Source organism: Bidens hawaiensis, unplaced genomic scaffold (assembly GCF_021521415.1).
Source record: "Bidens hawaiensis isolate Kalapana, Puna unplaced genomic scaffold, B.hawaiensis_p1.1 tig00012057_1, whole genome shotgun sequence".
Lineage (NCBI taxonomy): Eukaryota > Viridiplantae > Streptophyta > Magnoliopsida > Asterales > Asteraceae > Bidens > Bidens hawaiensis.
The window spans coordinates 165808-185268 of NW_027491968.1; positions in this window are offsets into that span (position 1 = coordinate 165808).

Below are 19461 nucleotides of genomic sequence, written 5' to 3' on the forward strand. Positions count from 1 at the left end.
AATTATTTTGGGGACTCATTGTATCCCCGCCCTAAAACCACAGAGACACAAACAGTAATTTTATCAACTTGTAACGTTGTAAACTAAATAAATCCAGCTAAATTAAAATTATACCAAGCCCACTTAACTTAAGCCTAGCTCCTGCCAACCCATTAATCCAAAGCCCACATAATTTCAAACCTTAGAGCATTCATGTAAATCACATTAATAATCAAACCTTAGAGCATTCTCATCCAACCCCTCATATTATGTGAGGGGTGTTTTTATAATTTAAATAGTGATTTAGGGTGTTGTGAGTGAAGAGTTTTTATATTTTAGAAAAAGTAGTGATTTTTCTGTATATTTGAAAAGTTACTGTTCATCCCCTATAATTTTTTAATATATGTTGAAAGTGGTTGTGAGTGAAGGAAAGAGAAAAGGTAATGATAAAAGGTATAAAAAGTATTATTTAATTGAAATGAAGAGAGAAAATAAAGTGAGTTTTAGTGTAATTTTTGGTTTATAGATAAGGGGTCCCTTATCTATAAACCAAAAATTACACTAAAACTCACTTTATTTTCTCTCTTCATTTCAATTAAATAATACTTTTTATACCTTTTATCATTACCTTTTTTCTTTCCTTCACTCACAACCACTTTCAACATATATTAAAAAATTATAGGGGATGAACAGTAACTTTTCAAATATACAGAAAAATCACTACTTTTTCTAAAATATAAAAACTCTTCACTCACAACACCCTAAATCACTGTCCTTTACGCTAACTGGGTTAGAAAAAGTCAGTTAAATGCCCTCACGTGAGGCGCATGTGAGGGCATTTTTGTCTTTTCGTCTACCCTGCAACTTCTTCTTCCTCTTTCCCTGTGTTTCTTTAATCTCCCTTTCCATCCACCACCAACAGCCATGAACACCACCACCACCACCACCAAAAAACCACAACCATCCGATCTCCAACCACAGCCCACAGGCCACCCACCCTGCCGGAAGGCCACCCACCACCTGTCACCCACCCGTCGGTAGACCACAACCAGTCACCCACTTCATCGGAATGCCATTATCTGCTGCTACATCGCTGACAGGAGATCACAAACGTCGGTCGATTTTCGCTTCAAATTGGCTTCGACCATCGGCAAATTATCCACGAGTTGCAGGTTTCCGGTAGTCGATGTCCACGCCGGAAAAACGGGTATGTATAATACGATATGCCATCGCCGCCAACAACCCTCACCGTCTCTTTCGTTTTTCCGGCGATAGATGATGACGAAAACCCAGATCTATGACCTCCATAAACACCGGCGATGTTGCAGGTTTTCCTTTTTCCCCTCTTTTTGATTTTAAGGTTTAAGTTTGGGTTGCTTGGTGTCGAAGAGGATGGACTTCCTGCGGTGGTTTAGGGTTTCTAGGATTTGAAGATGGGGTGAGCTAGTTGCGGTGGTGAGCCAGCTGTAGTGGTGACTTTCAGTTGCAGTGGTGGTGGCTCACCGGAGTAGACGGTGGTGTCGGCTCGCCGGAGATGAACGTGTAGTGGCGGTGAAGGAACAAATGGAAGATGGAAGGTAGGGTTTGGATAAAGAATATTTATAAATAATTTAATTTTGATGTTTTCAATAATTGAAAGGTTTAGTTTTTAAACAAATTAGACAGTGAGGGTTGTTGGCGGCGATGGCATATCGTATTATACATACCCGTTTTTCCGGCGTGGACATCGACTACCGGAAACCTGCAACTCGTGGATAATTTGCCGATGGGTCGGGTTCGGGTGATAGGGATATGGGTTTTGGAAAATGATGGGTCGGGTTCGGGTGATAGGGATCGTTTGCGGTGGCCGGAGTTTATGGTGGTCGGAGTTTATGGTGATGGTGGTGGCTTAGAGAGAAAGAAGAGAGAAAGGAGGGGATTATATATATTTTCTTTTTTTTTTAATTTAAAGATACACTAAAATTACAATTATGCCCATCACATGTCTGGCACATGTCATACTTAACTGAGTTTTTCTAACCCAGATAGCGTAAATGACATAACGTGTAGGAAAAAAAGACCCAATTACAAATTTTGTCCTTTAAAAAAAGCCAAATTACGGTTCGTGTCCTTTCCTTGCAGGCGGTGTCCTTTAAACTTTTTTTTTCTACACGTTATGTCCTTTACGCTAACTGGGTTAGAAAAACTCAGTTAAATGCCCTCACGTGAGACGCATGTGAGGGCATTTTTGTCTTTTCACCACCTGCAACTTCTTCCTCTTTCTTCTTCATTTTTCTTCTTTATTATTATTTTTCTTCATTTTTCTTCTTCATTTTTCTTCTTTATTCATCCACTCCCACAATAACCACCACCAAACGCCGATTCACATCTCTTCCGACTCCCACATACTCCCAAACACCAATTCCCACCATGGATTCCGGTCTTCCCGCCGCCGTAGACGCCAGATCCGGCGGTAAAATATCAAAACGGAAACCAATTTCCGCCAGAACCACTCCGTACGACCGACCGGAACCCTCCAATTGGCGTAACGGCCTTCTTTTTCCGGCCAAAATCGTCGCCGGCGGTGCAAGTAAACTTATTTCGTCGATTTGGAGCCCTAAAACTTGGGGCTCAAATGGGTTGTCTTCAGAAACTGATTCCGATTCAGGTTTGTGTTCAAATTTGGGGCATTTTTGTGTTCAAACCCTCCACGTCATCCTTCCCAATAACCCACACCAAACCCTTAATCACCATCCGCCACCCAACCCCTAATTCATGAACGGCTCTGATTCAATACACGCACATCCACCAACGGCTCCATAGATTGATATATAAAAATTAGGGCTTGCAACTACAATGCAGATAATTGAGAATCAATAAGGGATTTGGGTTTGCAAACAGTGAAATGATTTAGGGTTTGGGTTTGGATCTTTAGTGGCCTCCCAAATCTCTATTCAATTTCAACCTTCTGCTGCCGGTGGAAATTAGTGGTCGCAACAGCAGGTGATGGGTGGTGATGGCGGTGGTGGCATGTGGTGGCTGGTTGGTGATGGTGGTAGTTCTGAATCTTTTGAATGTTATAGAGAGAGAGAGAGAGTGAGTGAAGAAGATGAATGTTATAAGAGTGTGTTGGTAGGATGAAAGAAGAAAAATGAAGAAGAAAGAGGAAGAAGTTGCAGGTGGTGAAAAGACAAAAATGCCCTCACATGCGTCTCACGTGAGGGCATTTAACTGAGTTTTTCTAACCCAGTTAGCGTAAAGGACATAACGTGTAGAAAAAAAAAGTTTAAAGGACACCGCCTGCAAGGAAACTTAGAAAAGGACACGAACCGGTTTTTGGCTTTTTTTAAAGGACAAAATTTGTAATTCTGTCGGAAAAAAATGTTTAAAGTACACCGCCTGCAAGGAAACTTAACAAATGACACGAACTGTAATTTGGCTTTTTTTAAAGGACAAAATTTGTAATTCTATCCTCTAAATTATAAAAACACCCCTCACATAATATGAGGGGTTGGATGAGAATGCTCTTAGCCCACATAAGTTTGTCCTGTTTATCCCCATAATTTAAAGGAAACCCATGTTCATACCCCCAAAACTGAGGGTTCACTATTCATTTCCAAAATTCGTCCCATCCAAGTAAATATTGACACATATACATGTTATGTGAATTATATAAAAATGAAATAATTAAAAGAAAAAGAATATAAGAATAGGGGATAGGGAATGAGATATTAATTTTTTCAAAAATTAAAAATAAATTTAAGAAATGATAATTTTTTTTATTAAATTACAAGGATTGAGATAGGATATGCACTGTGAATGTTCTAAGAGCCATGCCCTATCCCGGTCCATCCCACTGTTCACATGAAATAACCCTTGCCTCAGTGTAGTGTTGCGGCTATCAGTTGTAGGCGGGCAGCCTTCTGCCTCAACTATCGTCAACCACGTCCATAAGAAGCCTCCAAACAACCTTTAATTTCAATTGCTACTTTCCTAGTCTTTTACGCAACCAGCCAAGGCTTGTTACTAAAATTAAGCTAGTAGAGGAAATCTCATTAGTATTCTAATACCTCTGTGCACCCTCAAAATGGTAAATTTTATAGTATTATTTATCTTAAAATATAAGTATTCTAGTATTTGAACAAAATTGTTATACTTCTTTCGCTTAAAAATTTCTTGATTATTTCAATAACTTAATATCAAATATAAAGAAATAAAGCATTATATCTTTTTTTTAATGTGTAAACATTACTTTTAAAGGGGTGCAGATAGCTAATCACTAGTGATGCCATTTGTTTAATGCACTACTAAAGTATAACAGATTAATAAAATTTCAACAGTTTTAATGATTTTTTGCTTTAACACATGCATGTCCTAGTATTTCAAAATAAAAAAGGAATATTAATTATTTGCCAAGTTATTACAATGGTCTGACCTTTTTCAGGCTAATCCAAGATCATGTGATCACATGCAAGTCCCTCGTTCTTCGTTTTTACAAATAAAATTTCGTAATTTTATATTTATCTATTTAAAAATCTTTTAATTAATGAAATTATATATATATATATATATATATATATATATATATATTAAATAGCAAAACATGTTTTGTGAATGAAAGACATTATTCATTCATTAATTGAAGAGTAATTAATTGTTTTTTTAAGCTTCATCCTTATACCATAAGCAATATATGTCTTTAACATATCTTCTTTACAATCTAGCTTGCATACGCTAAATTAAAAAATAAAAAAAAAACAAATTTTTTACTCAGAAGGAAACCCACCATAGATGTAAAAATTCTTATCCAACTTGAAACTCCTATTTTTGTTATATGTAGGGATTTGAATCCAAAACCTTTCCGTTTATAAGTGGAAGTCTTTGGATCTCGTCTCACCAAGCTTAGTTCTATAGGCAGAATTGTTAAATTATAAAATCTGATTATATATGCCCAATGCCCATATACCAACAATATAACGTGTATTTAAATATTCAGTTTCAGTTGTTACAGTTTAGTTAGTTTATATGCAAAGAATATAAAAATAATTCGCATTAACGTACTATGTATATGCTTTTGAATTTATTATTATTTTTGCCTGGTGTAGATTTTTAATTTATATTTGGAACAAGTAGTGGTTACATGTATACACTGAATACATGCACCCAAAAGTTTTTGAAATAATATATATATATATATATATATATATATATATATATATATATATACACAAAATATTGCAGTTCAATGTACAGTCTTGGTAGAGTTTACATACGCACAATATGTTGTAACTTAACGGTCAAGCAATATATATATCAAACCTTACTATTTTTAATACATTAGCAAGTGAAATTAATGATAAGATCTAACTACAGATTGAGATATTAATTATGTAGTGAATCTGAGACATTAAACTGCAAGTTGAGCGAAACAAGGAAGATTTGGTAATCAGCCATTGAATTTGGTTTCATTTACAGATAGAGTGAGTCCTTATTCGTTAACCGAATCTATCCTTTCATAGTTTCGTTAATTATATATATGCTAATTAATCATTAAACCAAGTCTACGTTATGCTTTTTCTATCATAATTGAAAACGACAGATCGATAACGCGAATGCATGCAACTATGCACACATTATTACATTATATGCATATACAAGCTAGTGCATATTCTTATACTTTTCAAATACAATCAAACAGTGTAAAACGATCTGTAAAAATGTTAAAATTTTAACAAAATGAATATAAGCTTTTTACATGTAAACTTATGAAAAATGAGTTTACACTTTAATGCGTTCATTTATTCAAATTAAGTTGTTTGTTTTTTTCGTTAAAAAAATGTAATTGGCATATTGATGGAGTGAATATTTGGTTTTATTTCCCTAATATATAAATGTCCCTTTTTAATAATTAAACCCATAAACAACAAGAAAAGAAAGAAAAATGATTAGAGTTCCACTTAGGGCTATATATTAGATTAGAACACACCGGCCACCTTCTTCTAATCCTATCATATTTAGGTCACATGCAAGTAAGAAAATTCGATTCAAATCGTGCCCCTCATGTTAATATATACTTCATCCCGTACACTACAAAATATATTCTAATTAGCTATCTAAATTCTTTAATTCAGTTTTGTCAAGCATTTTCGTATACGTGTAAAGAAGATATTTCAAAGTAACTTCATGAGAAAAGATTAGCAAAGTTATGGATCTTAAATCCTCTTTTCTATCATGCAAAATGTTATTAATAAATATAGACTTATTAATATTCAAACATTGATTTATTATTTAACCAGTAAATAATAATATGTATTAGATATGCGTTTGATTATATTTTGGTGTTGGAATACCGTATGCCCGAGACACATAATTAGGTTAATGTGGCTAGTCATGTTTGATCCAAGTCGGGTCATACCCAATAACGAGTTAGACACACACCAATTATGTATTTGTTAAGATAAGATCTATAAGACAAATACAGAACACGATACATTCAGAAAATCGGGTTTCTGAATATTTACTTGAAAGTGTTAAATAAATTAATCGGTTAATTTATTTATTCAAATAATTATTATTGGAATGATTATTTAACTATGTATTCTTTTATAAAATGGTTTATAAAAGATGGGGTGTTTATATATTTTATAAAGTATAAAATAAATAAAAAAAAAAAAAAAATATATATATATATATATATATTGGGGCCGGTTTTAGGGTGGGCCCCACACCCCATGTCTTGATCAAATCATGTCATACATTTGGTGAAGTATACTTGATAAGAAAAACAAAACACCATGCTTCCATAATGATGGGTTATGATAAAAAGGAAAGATCATGATCAAGCCATAAATATATAACAACTTTCAAGTAACATAAAAAGATCTCTTTCCTTTTCTTTCTTTTAAGTTCACGGCCAAAAGAAAAGGAAGGGCTCGGGTCTCGGTTTTTCGTGTTCAAGCTTCCTAGCATAGCTCGGTGTGTGTTGGAGGCTCGGGGTATATTCCGTTTGAGGGTTTTCCTTTGAAAGTCTAGCATTCACATCATTATCTTCTTCAACCATCTACTAAACTCTTAAAGGGTTAAGAATGTAAGTGTTTACAAGCTTGATAGTTTAGTTTTTCCGTATCATTTGATCCTTGCTTCGGGTTTCTAGTAAATAGATTATTGGTAATCTTATAACATGAATAAATTAGGTTGTTCATGTACACATTTTATATAAACTTGTAACATATATTTAAACATGGATACATATGTTTAGTTTATAGTTTCACGCTTCCGCCTTTAATGTGATTAGTTAAATGGTTAACTAAGCTTGTAAATTCCATAGAAACCCAACAAATGGCATCAAGAGCCGGGATACGGGAAACTAAGCTTCGGGTTCTCGGTTTTATATTTTTCCCCTTGAAAGATTTTATACAAAAAAATTAACATGCATGATTTTTTTTGTATTTAATCTTGTTATTGTTTTTGGCTTTGTTCAAAAAAAAAAAAAATAAATAAATAAATAAAACCGAGTATTTGGGCCGAAGCCCAATTCGGGTGAATTTGGGCCGAAGCCCACTTGAATACGGTTATTGGGCTAACCGGATATAAAAGGGAAAAAGCTAAATGGGCCGAAGCCCATTTTTGGTTAAATGGGCCGAAGCCCATGAGTTTTTTTAATTGGGCCGAAGCCCATGTGTTTTGCACATGTGGGCCGAAGCCCATAATCTCGTTATTAGGTCAAGCCCAAATTGGGTTGGGCTAGGCCCGATAAAGTCAAGGGGTTTTTGGAACGGGTTCCTAAGACATAAAGGGTTATGTTTGTTAAATACTAGACTGAGCCGTAGACCAAGTGGATGTTTGTTTATGGTTGATGTTGTGATTGTAATTAATTATTCAAGTTTCGGTTTGTAATAATTAATTAGGGGCAATTTTGTAATTTTGTAATTATTTATTCATATGGGTATGTAATAAATAGGTTATTTGTAATATCTTTATTTTATAGAAAAATGTATTAGGACATTTGATTTTGTAAAATTAAAGAAGATTGCAAAATTGGAAGTTTGGGCCTAATTGGGCCGGGTATGGTGATAATGGGTCTCACAAGCCCATTAAAGGGATTCAAGCCCAAAAGGACCTAAGCCCACCAATTGAGCCCAAATGGAAGCTTATGGAAGCTAAAGGCCCAAGTTCAAGCCCAATGGATCACAACGGGGTTGAAGAAGATGCTCGAAGCATTTGGATGCGGGATCGAGTGGGAGCTACAACATCCATGTGTCATGTGTCCCTTAGGATTGGACCTAAGACACACACTTGTTTCGGCTAACAAGTGTGGTCTAATTTAGTGGCTCGTGTCTAGTATAATTGTGTATGCTTGTTAATTGATTGTTTGATTGTGTGGTTGTTAGATATTAGGATATCAACTTCGTCACATAGAATTAATTAACAAAGCATAAAACGGGTTCTAATAATTATCGGTAATTACGTGACACATAGTTTAATAAAATGGATTTATTAACTAGCCGTCTCACGCCCATAATAAAATGGCTTTATTATAAATTAGAATTTTGAAAATGGTTTCAAAATATCGTGTTACTAAATGCATGTTAGAACATGATTTAAAGTTTTACAACTAGAATTATTAAAACTAAAAATTCCCTTTTAAAATTAAGGATAATAAGTTAAAACACCATCCTTTTGTATAACGCTTAACATATTAGTAAGCTCTTAGTGGGAAAAAGGTCACCTAACCGCGTAGAGTAAATTAATATGTTGAGGTAATATTGGCATATAAATGGGAAAAAGGTCACCTAACCGTTTGTATGTTAATATTACAAGTTGATACAAGTAGGACGACTTAAATTAGAACCATGTGAAGAGGGTCACCCAAGCATGGGGTCTAATAGGTGTTGATGGGATAAACATGCCGACACGAAATATGATTTCGAACCGGTCCCATAAACTCTAGAAGTTGCAAAAGGGTTTGCAATTGTTATGAATAACTACCTTGATAAACCGACAATGGGAAAAAGGTCACCTAACCGGAGTCGGGTTTATCGCTGGATTCTAGATTTTAATTATTAATTATATTTGGTATATATAAAAAGGGTATTAATAATTAAAAGGTAAAACACTAAAATGAACTTAATTAAAATTCTGCAGATGGCCGCACACGTCGACGACAACATAATCCCTAACGTCCAAAACGTATCTCTCCGATCTATTCTCGCTAAAGACCGTCTTAACCACAATAACTTTTCGGATTGGTTCCGAAATTTAAGGATTGTTCTAAAACAAGAAAAATTATATCATGTTTTGGAAACACCTATCCCCGAAGAACCGGAAGAGGGAAGTGAGGTCGAATATATGAATTGGGTCAAACTCACGGAAGATTCCATTCAAGTGTCATGCCTCATGTTGGCGACTATGGTTCCCGAAATCCAAAAGGATTTCGAAAACCATAATGCGTACGACATGATTACTCAACTTAAGGAAATGTTCCTTAAGCAATCAAGAGTTGAAAGGTTCGAAACGGTTCGAGCCTTGCATGCATGTAGAATGGATGATAATCAACCAGTTTCAACTTATGTACTTAAGATGAAAAGTTACATTGATCGACTCGCCAAGCTCAATTGTCCCATCTCAAAAGAGTTAGCAACGGATTTGATCCTTAACTCTTTGTCGAAAAGGTTCGACACTTTCGTGTTAAATTATAACATGAACGGGTGGGACAAAACCATTGGAGAACTTCACTCAATGCTTAAAACAGCCGAGGCGAGCATGGGCAAAAGGGTTTTACCCATGTTTGCGATCAATGAAGGTAGATCCAAGAATCGATCTCAACCCAATCTTAAGGCTAAGGTAGCCAAAAGAAAGGGTCCTCCTGTGCATCTTAAGGGTAAGGGCAAATCACCGGTTATGGCAAAGAAACAAAAGGTTATGGAACCGAGGGGTCATAAGGATGATCCTTGTTTTGGTTGTGGGGAGACCGGACACTGGAAACGCAATTGCCCGGTCTACCTAAAAGAGCTAAAAGACAAGAGGAATGCGGCGCATACCTCGGGTAATGTCTTTATGATTAATGTTGAGCTAAATCTTATTTCTTCTAACACATGGGTATTGGATACCGGATGTGGAACTCATATTTGCAATTGGTTGCAGGGGTTCAAAAAGAATGAAGACTTAAAGAAGGGCGAAGTGAATCTTTTCATGGGCAACGGTGCAAGGGTGCACGTGGTCGCTAGAGGAGACTTCACTTTATCGCTTCCAAGTGGTTTGGAAGTTGTTTTGAGAAATGTTTTGTATGCTCCTAGTTTGACTAGGAACATTATTTCTGTGCACCTTCTTAGACAATGTAATTTTGACTTTAAATTTGTAAGATCAGAAATGCATGTATCATCTAATGGTATCTTTTATTTTAAAGCTGTACCAAACAACGGTATTTATGAATTGGTTCATGATAATACCTCAAATAGCTCATTATATCAAACTTCTACTAAAAGACTCAAAAAGGATTTGAGTGATTCCTACATTTGGCATTGTCGCCTTGGACACATAAACAAGAATCGTATAAATACTCTCCAAAAGAAAGGTCTTTTGAAAACAAACGAGTTAGGTTCGTTTGATGAGTGTGAATCTTGTATTCAAGGCAAGATGACCAAAGAGCCTTTCAAAGGTACAAATGAAAGGGCTAAGGATTTGTTAGGTATCATACATACGGATGTATGTGGACCTTTCAAGCCAACTAGTAGGAATAGTGAAAGGTACTTCATTACCTTTACCGACGATTTTAGTCGATATGGGTATGTTTATCTAATGAAACACAAACATGAAGCCTTTGAAATGTTCAAAGAATTTCAAAATGAAGTACAAAATCAGCTCGACCGAACAATCAAGGTACTCCGCTCCGATAGAGGAGGCGAATACCTAAGTGATGCTTTTCAAAGTCATCTTAGAGATTGTGGAATTATTTCACAGCTCACTCCTCCTGGAACTCCTCAACATAACGGAGTATCCGAGAGAAGGAATCGAACACTGTTGGACATGGTTCGATCAATGATGGCACGAAGCTCACTACCGCCATCATTTTGGGGATATGCGCTACTTACAGCGGCTCGTATTTTGAATATGGCCCCGACCAAAAAGGTGGATCGAATACCCTATGAAGTGTGGCATGGAAAAGTTCCATCCTTTTCATATTTAAGGGTATGGGGATGCATAGTTTATGTTAAACGTGACACCCCAAATAAGCTTGAGGCTCGATCCATCAGGTGTATCTTCATAGGATACCCAAAGGATGATATAGGATATATATTCTATGATCCTAGTGAACAAAAGGTGTTTGTTTCACGCAAAGGATACTTCTTAGAAACTAGGTTCCTTATGGAAGGACCTAGTGAAAAGAGAGTGGAACTTGAAGAGGTTCAAGAATCATTGGATGATACACAGTTGGTCGATACTAGCTTTCAACACGAGGATGTTGAAGATGATCAAATGGTTGATCATACACACGTTGCTCGCAGATCTAATAGGATTAGTCGACCTCCCAAGAAATATGGATTTCTTGTGGATGATTGCTACTTGGTCGATTCGGATGAACCGATCTCCTACAAAGATGCTATGTCACAACCTGATTGTGACAAGTGGCTTGAAGCCATGAGCGCCGAGATGCAATCCATGCACGATAATCAAGTTTGGGAATTGGTTGATCGTCCACTTAACTCCAAACTGGTTGGATGTAAGTGGGTCTTCAAAAGGAAGACCGATATGCATGGAAATTTAGATACTTACAAAGCACGACTTGTAGCAAAAGGTTTCACGCAAACTCAAGGGATTGATTATGATGAAACCTTCTCGCCGGTCGCGATGCTTAAGTCGATTAGGATATTATTTGCCATTGCAGCTCATTTTGATTATGAGATATGGCAAATGGATGTCAAGACCGCTTTTCTAAATGGATATCTTGAGGAAGATGTCCATATGGTTCAGCCTGAAGGTTTTGTCGATCCATCTAATCCTGATAAAGTTTGTAAGTTAAAGAAATCAATCTACGGGTTGAAACAAGCATCACGGATGTGGAATCATCGTTTTAATGAAGAAATCAAAGCGTTTGGTTTCGTCCAAAACGGTGATGAGGCGTGTGTGTATAAATGGGCTAGTGGGAGTATAATCATTTTCCTTATTTTGTATGTCGATGATATACTTTTATTTGGAAATGATATACCAAGTATGGAAAACGTAAAAGCGTGGTTAAGTAGTCGTTTCTCAATTAAGGATCTTGGAGAAGCGACATATATCTTGGGAATAAAGGTCTATAGGGATAGACAAAGGAAATTGATCGGACTCAATCAAAGTGCGTACATTGATAAAATCCTGAAAAGGTTCAGGATGGAAAACTCTAAGAAAGGTTTGGTACCTATTCCTAGAGGAACCGTGTTGAGCTCATCCCAAAGTCCTAGCTCTAAGGAAGAGCAGGATAGGATGAAGCATGTTCCTTATGCTTCGGCAATAGGATCTATTATGTATGCAATGATGTGCACCAGACCGGACGTCTCGTATGCTTTAAGCATAACGAGTAGATACCAGCACAACCCAGGTGACAGTCATTGGATGGCTGTCAAGAATATATTAAAATACCTTAGAAGGACTAAGGATATGTTTTTAATATATGGGTCTGGTGAGGAGGAACTCGTCGTAAAGGGTTACGTGGATGCGAGTTTCCAAACTGACCGAGATGATTCTCGGTCACAGTCGGGATATGTCTTCATTTTGAATGGAGGCGCTGTCTCTTGGAAGAGTTCGAAGCAGGATGTTGTCGCGTTATCCACTACAGAATCTGAGTACATTGCCGCTTCAATGGCAGCCCAAGAGGCTGCATGGATGAAAAAGTTCATCATGGATCTAGGGATTGTCTCTTCCATTCAGGAGCCCCTAGAAATATTCTGTGACAATGAGGGTGCTATTGCACAGATCAAGGAGCCTCGTGCTCATCAGAAAACGAGGCACATTGAGCGCAGATTCAACTACATAAGGGATGAAGTTGAAAAGAGAAAGATATGTATTCATAAAGTTCATACCGATCAAAATATTGCGGACCCACTCACGAAGCTCCTCGATAGGCCAAAGCATGAAGGTCATGTTTGTGCATTAGGACTTCGGTATTCTAGTGAGTGGATTTAATCTGTGTTTAGTGTTTGTATAAGAACGAATGTAATGGGTATCTCATGAAATTAATTATGTTTTAATTATTCAATGAGTTATGTTCTATATTTGCATGTTTAATCCATGAATGACTTATGTTGTTCTAAACGTCCGTAGTCGATCATGCTTGTGGGAACAAGTATGAAGGTAAGACTATTATGAACCCGGATTGGTTGATATTCATGTGATGAATATAAGGCATAGGTTTGCCACCAAGGTTCATAGATATTTGTGGGACACAAATATTGGACATGATCCGCTCTCAAGGATCACTGCATGGAGTTAGTGCAACTGATCATAAGTAATCCTTGAGTAAAGGCGAGTATCATTGTGTCCTTTGACCTGAGATGCATATTGGATCTGGTTTCTCATCAAGTCTGATAACTTGACTCTCTTCTTTGTTTTTCGGTAACACGATGACGTAAAAGAAAGAGCTCAGATATCATACGAGATGTCAACAAGGATGTATGCAGTCAAGATGGGATTTGTTCCTCTTATGTGTTGAGAGTTTAGATGTCTAAGGCCTGTTAAGTTAAATCATTGAGAGAATGATCACTCTGTGTCTCTTCGATTTGACAGGACATCTAGTAACAAAGGGATGTAATGATAAGACTTACCTACATCATATCAAGTATGGACTTGAAGGGGATGATGTTATTGAATGGCACTTAGTCAAACACACTAGGGGTGGTGACCTGTTGTTAGGCGGTATTCACCATTAGCGTTAACTTCTTATGAGTCACGTGCAAGTGGGAGATTGTTGGAATACCGTATGCCCGAGACACATAATTAGGTTAATGTGGCTAGTCATGTTTGATCCAAGTCGGGTCATACCCAATAACGAGTTAGACACACACCAATTATGTATTTGTTAAGATAAGATCTATAAGACAAATACAGAACACGATACATTCAGAAAATCGGGTTTCTGAATATTTACTTGAAAGTGTTAAATAAATTAATCGGTTAATTTATTTATTCAAATAATTATTATTGGAATGATTATTTAACTATGTATTCTTTTATAAAATGGTTTATAAAAGATGGGGTGTTTATATATTTTATAAAGTATAAAATAAATAAAAAAAAAAAAATATATATATATATATATATATATTGGGGCCGGTTTTAGGGTGGGCCCCACACCCCATGTCTTGATCAAATCATGTCATACATTTGGTGAAGTATACTTGATAAGAAAAACAAAACACCATGCTTCCATAATGATGGGTTATGATAAAAAGGAAAGATCATGATCAAGCCATAAATATATAACAACTTTCAAGTAACATAAAAAGATCTCTTTCCTTTTCTTTCTTTTAAGTTCACGGCCAAAAGAAAAGGAAGGGCTCGGGTCTCGGTTTTTCGTGTTCAAGCTTCCTAACATAGCTCGGTGTGTGTTGGAGGCTCGGGGTATATTCCGTTTGAGGGTTTTCCTTTGAAAGTCTAGCATTCACATCATTATCTTCTTCAACCATCTACTAAACTCTTAAAGGGTTAAGAATGTAAGTGTTTACAAGCTTGATAGTTTAGTTTTTCCGTATCATTTGATCCTTGCTTCGGGTTTCTAGTAAATAGATTATTGGTAATCTTATAACATGAATAAATTAGGTTGTTCATGTACACATTTTATATAAACTTGTAACATATATTTAAACATGGATACATATGTTTAGTTTATAGTTTCACGCTTCCGCCTTTAATGTGATTAGTTAAATGGTTAACTAAGCTTGTAAATTCCATAGAAACCCAACATTTGGTGCTTATTTTATATGTCTAATGTTATCAACATAATAATAATAATAATAATAATAATAATAATAAATGTTGACATTATTATCCAACTATCCAAGTTCTACGAATATGAAACTTGGAGGGGGGAAACTCCGTTTTAAAAAAAAAACTTTTAATGAAAATATATAACAATAATATATACATGTTATCATCATCATCATCGTACTCAGTATATCCCACCAATAGCAAAGCTATGGTAGGGTCTGAGGAGGGTAAGATGTAGACAGCCTTACCTCTACCCCATGGGGATAGAGAGGCTGCTTCCGGTGAGACCCCCGGCTCGATAGTAGTTTTGCATCAAGCCTTGGACATATTACATAAGGCACATAGCACTCAATCATCGGGACGCCGGCTGATTGGTGCATGTACCCTTGTCTTTCGGCTATCAACGCCACCACATGATGCCTGATTAACCTTCCATCACTTTTAACGTTATTTTCACAAAATTAGTAAAATAACGTCAAAATTAGTGCAATTTTACTTTTGCCCACCCGAGGGTTCACACATATATACATTATATGCGCGCACCGCAAGCAGGGCACAATATATACATGTTATGCGGTCGCTAAAGTAGAAAGCCGAGAGAGATAGTCTAGTGACGGAAAGTGAAATAACGAGTGGAGTAATTAAACGAATAATCAATTATTCATTTATAAAGTACTTATAGTTGATGCATATTATTAAAAGTTCAAATTAATGTATTGTTATTTTATCTCTTTAGAATAAAATATGATAAAAATAAAAGTGATATCACCTACCCCTATAGGGCCACTAGATAATTGGAACAAGTTGATCCTCCATATTATGTGAAGATGGCATTTATATTTTAGATTGTGATAAATGGTCGTGATTTGTAACTAGATAAACGAGAGAAAATATTATTGTTTATGAGTAAATTTGGATACACATTGTACGTGTTTTATATTTGTTTAATATTTGCTGAAAGTGATTGTGAGTGAAAGAATAATAAATTATAATGATAAATGCATAAAAATATTAATTAATTGAAAAAAGGATAAAAATATAGTGATTTTTATTGTAATGATAGAAAATGTAGATAGAGGAGCTGCTTAGAATACTCTTACCGTCAAACTACCATAAAACCAGATAATTGCTTACCGTTGCAACATGCTAACATTCATAGTAACATAACGAATATAGTCTTTCATCGCAATTATCAACGATTTATTTCCATAACAAATAAAGGGACAAACTTTTAATTGCTTTTAAGTGAAAACAAAATCCCAAAACAACAGTTAAGCACTGTGATATAATAATGTAATTTTATATTTTACTTTAATTAAATTAGTTATATATTTATGTTCTAAAATTTTAAATTATTAGTATTAAATTATTCATTTTCTTTTTAAAAGCATTCCAACTAGTAAACCAGTTATAAAGCAACTGGTTCATGAAAACATTGTTGCTATGTCAAAAATTTCCCTCTAGGATAGCCCTCCAATATTTTAGTTATTTCTAACTAATAAACACACATGTACACACATGCAATGTTGGAGTGAATTCCCAAACACGAGTATGGGTCGGAAAGATGGGGCTGGTTTAGGCTAATGGATCGATCTCATTAATTAATTAATTAATTATTATAATTAGAGATAATTATCTATTTTATTTATTAGATAGAGATGGAATTTTATTTAATAGATAAATAGGAGTTTGTGTTTTACTCTAATTGTAGTCGAGCCTCTGTATAACTCATGTAAGGGTTAACAGAGAATTGATCAAGTTTTGAGTTATTTTCTTTATTAGTAAAATTGGTGAATTGTGCCAAAATATTCTCCAAGTTTAGTTCGTATTCGATTAACTATTTCCAATTCACCTCCCGTGAATTGGTATCAGAGCCAGATCGAATTACCTCTAGATTGTAGGAGCAGACCAAGAACAACCGGGTTTGTGTTCGAGTACAGAGACGAGGGTGGCTAGATTGAACAAAAGGAATTGTTCGATTTAAATTAGATAACCAGGAGGGTTCAATCGAGTACTAACCAATTACCAAGGAACAGATTGGAAGTTGCTAATCGTTCAAGAGAAGTAATCGATCAAGAGACAAGCAGTGAAGGTTTTTGCCCAACATCGAATTAAACCAAGAACTAGGGTTTGATTACTAAAGGGCCAAATTCAAGAATCTGATTCAACCAAGAAAAAACCGAAGGATTGGAACCAACAAGAAAGAACCGACCGATTGGAATTCTTGTTGAATTATGGTTGGATGATTTTGTGATTAAAGGTGTCACACAAATCAAGGTTTTTGAATTATTAGGAAACAAGGTTTGCACAATATTCTTTTGGATATACATGCTACGAAGAGAAAAATACAGAATATTATTTTGGGAAAATTCCCAAAATAGGTATTTATAAAAACAAAATTCTAGTTCTAGGTATGATTTTCAAAAAATTCCAAAAATAGTTATTATAAACTAGTCGTGACGAGTAGGTTATTTTAGTACACGAGCTTGCAGATCCAATCAAAGCATGCCACGTGGCCATAAACTAACTGTCACGAGTAAGTTCACTAACCATCTAGTCGTCGCGACTAAACTAGTTGCATGCATCGTAATCAACAACCACGAGTACTGCATAGATTTTTTAGTCGTGACGAGTAGATTACAACTTTTCGAGACACGAGTAATTTACTAAACTAACCATAACGAGTTGTTTTGTTTACCAAATTTATCAAACCGGTTAGTTTTACAAAAAAACTAACTGGACCGGTTAGTTTGAAATCTCAAATAGTAACTACGAGTAGTTCTTCCTTATACATTCCCAATACGAGTAGTTTTTCCATAAGCATATCCAATACTAGTAGTTTGCTACCAGTTAACCCGTTGCGACTAGTTTGACCTATAATCTACTTGTGGCTACTCATTTTAGTGTTAATACGATTTAGTTATAAAATATTCTAAAAGATTACTCGCCACGGTGCAATTAATTAAATCCTACTCGTCACGGTACGGATTTATAGTTCGAAGATAAAAGACTCCAAGCAGTTGATTATCACCTAATGGTGTTTTTTATTCATAAATACGATTTGTGGTATGGTGATGCCAATCAGAAAACCCTCCAATTTAATTATAAAATATTCTAAAGATTACTCACTGCAGCTTGAAGAAGTGGGTTCCGATAAAGTAGACCGTTATGCATTTGCAAACGGCAAGTACATGGCTACAATTAATTGCACCGCGGTGAGTAATCTTTAAGAATATTTTATAATTAAATCTTATTAACGCTAAAATGAGTAGCCACGAGTAGATTATAAGGTCAAACTAGTCGCGACGGATTAACTAGTAACAAACTACTAGTATATATTGGATATGTTTACGGAAGAACTACTCGTATTGGGAATGTATAAGAAAGAACTACTCGTAGTTACTATTTGAGATTTCAAACTAACCGGTCCAGATAGTTTCATGTAAAACTAACTGGTTCAATGAATTTGGTAAATAAAACAACTCGTTATGGTTAGTTTAGTAAACTACTCGTGTCTCGAAAAGTTGTAATCTACTCGTCACGACTAAAACATTTATGCAGTACTCGTGGTCGTTGATTACGATGCATGCAACTACTTTAGTCATGATGACTAGATGGTTAGTGAACTTACTCGTCACGATTAGTTTATGGTCACGTGACATGTTTTGATTGGATCTGCAAACTACTCGTGTACTAAAATAATATACTCGTCACGACTAGTTTATAATACCTATTTTTGGAATTCTTTGAATATCATATCTAAAACTAGAATTTTGTTTTCATAAATACCTATTTTGGGAATTTTCCCTATTATTTTTTGTTGTAATTTAAAGTTGTTGCATAAGAATTTGTTTTCTTTTTCATGAGGTAATCATGATTGGGTGTTGTGAGTAAACGTGTTCGGTTTTGAAAAGAGGTTCTGGACTGAATTGTTTATATTTGTTCCAACAGACTGGAGCAAGGGAGTTCGACACCGTTAAGTGTTTACCGGCAAAAGAAAAAAAGGACGTCAATGGCAGGTGACGAAGAAAGACCGATAATCCAACCCAAAGTGACCGGGGGAGATATCACTAAAAGTTGAACAAAACTAATTACATCAAATGGGCGATTGTGGTGGAAGAAATTTTGGATGATCAAGGGCTATGGAAGGCGTTACGAAGAAGGATAAAATGGCAAGGTCGTTTTTATTTCAAGTGGTGGAAGGTGATTTTCTTTTTCAGATTGCTCAATACAAGAATGCCCGAGAAATATGGGTGGCTTTGAAAGCACAGTATGTTGGGGTCGAGCCAGTCCAAAAAGCTCGACTCCTAAATTGAAAAGTGAATTTGAGAAACTCAATATGGTGGAAGACGAGACTGTTGATCAGTTTGCAGGAAAAATAACCGGTATGGTTTCAAAAGGCAACGCGTCTTAGTCACGTATTCGAGCAAGATGTTTTGGTGAAGAAGTTATTTGACACAGTTCCAGACAAATACTTCCAACTAGTAGCCTCAATTGAGCAAACTGTTGATCTCGATAGTATGAGGTTTGAAGATGCTGTTG